General features: G+C 43.0%; 1 long non-coding RNA gene across 1 annotated transcript; it reads left to right on the plus strand.

The window, feature by feature from the left end:
• Positions 1–517: 517 nt before the first annotated feature.
• LOC148217805 (uncharacterized) lies at positions 518–3,832 on the plus strand. Its single transcript, XR_015800731.1, has 3 exons — positions 518–587; positions 1,777–1,891; positions 3,770–3,832. It is a non-coding gene; the product is annotated as an uncharacterized LOC148217805 (long non-coding RNA).
• Positions 3,833–6,594: the final 2,762 nt, after the last annotated feature.

Genomic DNA, 6,594 nt, shown 5'->3' on the forward strand with positions numbered 1-6,594 from the left:
CTGTGATAGCCGTGGTCCAATGTGTCATTAGAGTAAAATGCGTCTGAGGATGCACCAGACATTGAGATAACAAGTGGAATTCCTTTTTAACCTCCGCCTTACTCTCTTCAAAAAGTAAGCCATCCCTTTGGTTGGTAGTAGTTGGTGTTTGTACTTGAAATGTGGAAAAGCCGTAACAAATGCCAGTAATGAAGGGAGTGCTGTCCTACATGAATGTGGACGATGCAAGGCGCCTCAGCCCTTGTGCTAAATCTGTCTTCTCTTGGGAAAGAAATTCCACCTCTGCCTCAATTTCTCCCTTTGTGTCCAACCAGATGGTATTGTTTACTAATCTAATATGGCATGTAGGAGGCTGAATCTATCTCTGTCCATCACAAGAAAAGAAACACTACGTTTAGCCAGGCTCTCTGAAAGCCACACAGTATTTCTTCTGTGCATGTCAATAATTTGTTCTTCTTTTCCTTCAGATGACCCTGTTAGATATGAACATTTGCACAGCAGAAGATGCTGAAGTTGTGCACTCCAACATGCTTCAGATGACTGAGAAACGAAAATGTAGGTTTGAAGAAGAAGTGGAGCACGTGGATGTACGTTTCTTTTATTTGATGACATATATCTTCATCACTCCTTGGGATTAGTCTGTTCTTCCTGTGCTCCCACCTGCAATGCCTTCTGCGTGGTAGGCTATTGATGTCACCTTAGAAAGAGGTCCATAGTGTGACAAAACACTCCAGAGAAACAGTTTGGTGTGGAAGAGTTTCATGTGGAAGTGTTCATAATTCTTGTGTTTATTATTTGTAATAGAAATAGATTGTATTTTTATGATCATTTCTATCTGAAATACATAGGATAGCGATGAATGACGTATGGCCCAGTCTGCTTAAGATCAGACTTTAGGAATAGCTGGACATGATCTCCCAAATGTCTTCCAATCTTTTCTATACATAAAAAAAGTCGGGCAGTTGTTTCTAAAGGGATAAATGATAGAATGTGATTTGGTGCTTTATGGTGCCAGAATAAACAGAAGTTTTGAGAATCCGCATTCTTACCAGTTTACTTGGAGACTGATTTTTTTTTACTCTCCAGATAGAAGGCACCATGTTGGATACCAGTCGTAAAATTCCAGGCAGCCTTTTATCATGTTACATATCCTCTTACTCATTCATTTCACCTTCCAGCAGTTTAGAAAGAACTTGTCCACTTGAATGTTTTTCTTTGGAGTGATTTGAAGGAGACGGCTAAATGGCCATAATCCAGGTAGAAACATAAAAACAAGGGTGTGCTATAAAGACAGGACTTCTTAATGCAAAGAGCCCTCTGAAATTCAAAATACCTGCTATAAAATTAAAAATGTAATCTTTGACTTTTAGATGGGAATTTCTACTCTTCAGTTTCATTCTGTCAGGTGCATTTTTGCTAACTGCTTGATTCATGCTGAATGGACAGTCCTGTCTTATTGTTGGTATGGCAACAGTGATAGAGATCACTGCTGCTTTCTGTAGAAAGTGGCTGCAAGTTGCTATGACGAGATCTTGTGCAGGTCTAGAGTTTGATTGGATGTGAGGTTCTCATTGTTTCAGAACACCAACTTGGGGTGGCAGTGTCAGAGGTGTTCATTATCTAGGAAGATTTTCATAGGCGATGAGTTTTGCTGAGGTAGCTTTCTCTTCTGGGTGTAGAAGATATGTGCACAATTAACTTCCTTGAATCCTAAATAGTTGGGGAGATTTTAGTATCTACGAAACCATTTTTACTAGCTTTTTTATGTGGCCTTAGATGATGAAAGTGATCTGGATACAATCTTAGAAAAAAGGAAAACGGTGAGCTGTGAGGAAGAGCTGAAGGAGTATTTGGAGAACACCCTTTCTTCTTGAGATCAAATTAGAACAAGGTATGAATTTTGTATGGTAAACTTAAAAGGTAGAGCATCTTTGCTTTGCATCTTTGAATATTGGTTGTACTACTTAGGCCTTGTTTTAATGCTGTTGTGTGAAGGTATGGAAAAAGAGTGCTTTTCACTTCATGTAAGAATATAGAATAATGTCCCTACTGAACAAGGTTAAGGCAAATAATGCCCACGCTTTAGGAATGGGACAAAGAAAGACTGCCAGCATTCAAAAACCATAGCACATCAGTATTACTGTGCATACCATCACATCCATGCCTTATTCAGAAGGTAAAAGTAGTAGTGCAGATTCTTGGATCACTGGAATCAGAAGTTGGTCTGCACCATCATCACTTCACTCATAGATTTGATCTCATTCAAAGTTCTAGGAACTCAGATGTTTAAGACAGCCAAGCACTGGCAACTTTAAAAACCATCTAAAAATGGGTACAATACTGCTCTCCTTCCTGAAGATCTTAGCAGCAGCTCTGAAGCCATAGAGGAAGCAGCACTGTTCACACACCCAGGAGGTCTTTCCTACCTGCTCGATCAGAGGCACATTAGAAGAGCAGTATGGACCTGAGGGGCAGATGCACATACCTTCACACACCTCGCAGTGGGACTGTGGTTAGAGCTGGAGGTTTGATACTCTTCCTAATAATTTGAGCCGTTAAAACATAGCCGGAGGTAAGAGACCAAGTGAAAATACAATGCCAGGTTGTGGAAAGAGAATGTTACCTATCTGAACTCCTACAAAAATTCCCCATCATTTTCTTTGTTTAGGAGACCAAGCCAATGTCCGTGTAAATGAAACCAAGTGTGAATATTGATTTTTTCTTGAATCAAGACTCAGCTTTATGTCCAAGTCAAAGGCAAATAAACCAGAAAGGCTCCGCTGAGCACAGTGCAGAACTAACATGGAAGACAGTCATTTGACCTCTTATGTAAGCAGTGTTGGAATGGTTCCCCATCCAAAAGGAAGGATGTCAAATGCTTCTTTGGAAATATTTTAACTTCTGTGCGTTTCTTTCTTTGTAATGAACTAATCTCTAACAAGCCAGGACGTGATTGTGTTCAGTAGAAACAGATCAATGGCAACATTTAGCCTAAAGGTTTTATGAGATTGATAAGGAAGTTCGATTTAGATTTAAAGGCACTGTAGTCATTTTAAATTTTATTTCTCTCCGTACTTGAGTCTCTTAAACAGGGACCTTCAATTGGACAGGAACGGGACACTGAAGCAAATTGTAATGGATGATGTAATGGCTTACCCAGAAGCATTTTGTGGGAATTGATTTCTTCTAGGTATCCATCAGCCAGCATTTTAGTGTGAAGGGAATCTTCAAACAGGTAAAACAAAAATTCCCGTTGGTTTCAAACCTGACTGCTATATTAATTTTTCACTTTGGAGAAAATTTTCATGACCTTTAAAATTCAGACTGTATCAAGTATTGTTTCAGCCATTGAAGAAAGTGCTTTTGATAGAGATAGGAGAGGGAAACCAAAACATTTCTCAGAGCCACACTTTGAGCTCTGTCCTTGTTACAAACGGCACTTGAGCAAATTCATTTGCCTTTGGAACAGAAAACGACAAGGTAACAGGCTTATCATTACGGATTTGAGCCTTCCAGGTTCTTTAGATAGTAAGTGATCTATTCAAGATGATCTCTTCCTGAAATAGATCCATTTTGAGAAGGGATATGGATTTCTTAGAAGAAAGCAAATCCCTATGTTAAAACGGGTGTTTTTTGTTGTTGTTTTGCTTTTAGAACTTGCAAGGCACAATCGACTTCATAGTTCGAGATGCAGATAAGAGCACGACATTCCAAACAGGTGTTTCTTTTTGGTTGTTTTCCAATCTGTCTATCTTTGGATTGTAACCAGTAGAACTGTGCTTGAACTGGAAAGAAGTAGCGGAGGTTTCAGAAGTGGAACATGCGGTGGAACAGTAAGCTGAGAGCATTGTGCAAGGAGAGGAAAGAGGGGAAAATGGGAAGAGTTTCCTGAGTCGGAAGGGACCCCTAGGGATCGTCAAAGTCCAACTCCTGGCCCTGCACAGACACTCCAACAGTCCCACCCTCTGCATCCCTGAGAGCATTGGCCAAACGCTCCTGGACCTCTGGCAGCCTTGGGGCTGTGCCCATTGCCTGGAGAACCTATTCAGTGCCCGACCAGCCTCTGAGGAAAAAAACCTTTCCCTGATAGCCAGCCTAATCGTCCCCTGACACAGCTCCTGGCATTCCCTTGGCTCCTGTCCCTGGTCGCAGAGAGCAGAGAGCAAAGCTGTCCCTGTGCTGCCCTTGGGAGGAGCTGAGAGGTCCCAAGTGAGGTGTGAGCTCAGTGTCCTCTCTGCAGCTGAACCAAATGCCCTGAGCCACTCTTTGTATGGCTTTCCCTCCAGCCTCTTCGCTATCCCTGTGTCCCTCCTTTGGACATTTCTCCAATAGCCTGAGGTCTTTCTGACGCTGTGGCATCCAAAATTGCCCCCAGGGCTTGAAGAGAGCGCAGTCCCAGCCCAGAGCAGAGCGGGACAATCGCCTCTCTCTCTCGAGCGGTGCCAGAAGATAGGGACAGTTGTCAAAAAATCAGCTAGAGAAAGAAATCTAACAGAGAAACAGGTGATCTTGGCACAGGAAATGGAAGAAGCAGAGGAAGAAGAAGATGAGGAGAGGATTCCTTGTAAAAGTGAAGAAAATGAGCATGCAGAACAGGGACTAAGCATTATGCAGGTAAGTGAGCAAGAGAATAAGTTTGAAAGTGAAGGCAGTTTTGTCCAAAAGAAGGAGGAATAGGAAGTCTTTTTGCTGAGAATGAATAGAAAGTTTTTTTGCATTTAGTTTGTATACGAAGCGCACAGGGCTCTAGATCCTTTTGTGGGAAAACGGAGTGTGTAAAGTTGCCAATCATTTTGGACCGAATTTGGAGGTTTTTGGGGTCCCAGGTGAATTTGGGGTTGAATTCTGGGGATTTGGGGGTGCCCAGGTGAATTGGGGGGGGGGGGGGCGGGGATTTGGGGAGATCCAGGTGAGTTTTGAGGGGTCCTAGGTTGATTTTGGGGGAGAATTTGTGGAATTTTGGGTATCCCGGGTATCGAGGTTTGGGGTGAATTTGTGGAATGTGGGGAGTCCCAGTTGAATTTTAGGGGGAATTTCTGGAATTCTAGGGATCTCAGGGGAATTTGGGGGTGAATTTGGTGAAGTTTAGGGTATACATGTGAATTTTAGGGTTCTCAGGTGAGTTTTGGGGATGCCAGACGGATTTTGGGGTGAATTCTGTCGATTTTGGGGTATCCAGGTGAGCATTTGGAAGTCGTGGGAGAATTTTGGGATGAATTTGGGGGGATGCAGGTGGATTTTCCAGGGAATTTTGGTGATTTTTGGGAGTCCCAGATGAGTCTGGGAGTGAATTTGGTGGATTTGGGGGTATCTGGGAGGGTTTTGAGGGGGATTGGAGACATTTTGGAGTGAATTTGGGAGGTGTTGGGGGGACTGGGTCTTGGGGGTGATTTGAGGGATTTTGGGGGTTGCAGGTGGGATTTTGGGGTGAAGCCCTGGGATTTGGGGGTCCCCCGTGAATTTTGGGGTGAGTTTGTGGAATTTTGGGAGTTGCCAGGTGAGTGCTGAGCATCCCAGGGGGGACTTCGGGGTGAATTTTGGGGATTTGGGGCTTCCCAGGTGAATTTCTGAGGTGAAAAGGTTCAAAAAGGTTTTTTTTGAAAACAATTTAAAGCCAGAAGGTTATTGAAAATTAATAGATGTGATGCAAGTAGGTAATATGCAGACAATACACACCGAGACAAATCATGGGAAAAATAGAGTGTTAACACGAGTGTGTGACGATGGGATCAGTATAGCTAAGGCTGAGTTGAAGCTGAATTTGGAAAAGCATGCCAAAACTAAGAATAATAAAGGCACCTACGGGTATTTCAGTGGGAAAAGGAAGATGAAAAGAAACCTATCACACCTTCCCTATTCCCCCCCACCCCCATAAGCCAGACAGCACTAGTGACAACAGACAAAGAGAAGGTTGAGGTACTCAACAAGTGTTGGTCTCAATTTACTCTGCCAGTCACTATTTCCACATCTCTCAGGTTATTGGACTGGTGGACTTGATTCTAACCCATAGTAGCAGGTCAGCTTTCAGACCACTTGAGGAACCTGAGCATGCAAGACCATGGGACCCACCCAGAGGCATGTCAGGGCCCTGAGAGAACTGGCAGCTGTAGTTGCTAAGGTGCTTCCTCCATCATATTTGAGAAATCAAGGCAACCAGCTGAAGTCTGCAGACACTGTGTTGTATTGACTCCAATCCTCTTGGTCTTTTTTGTAAATCTTAGAGCTCTGAGTCAATTTCTGCAGAGGATTCCCAATGCAGTTTCAAAAATGGAATCTTTGTTACTGGTCCTCATGTTGATCTTGGATATTTCCATTTTCTGCACTCCTTTATTTTCGAAACATTTGTAATGACTGAAAAGAAAGCTGAGACGAGGCATTATGCTCTTTCCAGTGATAGAAATGGACCTGTATTCTTTTCAGACAAATATATTTTTGCTGTGTCTAAGCACATGTGCATACCTGTGTTTGATTTATGTGTCCAGGTTTTGGCAATGGGGCAGCCACAGGGCCGTCCTGTGACAATGGCCCAGGTGCTGCCCCGTCCCGCTCTCTTCCAACTGGCTCCACTTCAGGATGTCGTCCCTGCTGAGAGAA

Source organism: Sturnus vulgaris, unplaced genomic scaffold (assembly GCF_052056855.1).
Source record: "Sturnus vulgaris isolate bStuVul1 unplaced genomic scaffold, bStuVul1.hap1 Scaffold_227, whole genome shotgun sequence".
NCBI classification, from domain to species: domain Eukaryota; kingdom Metazoa; phylum Chordata; class Aves; order Passeriformes; family Sturnidae; genus Sturnus; species Sturnus vulgaris.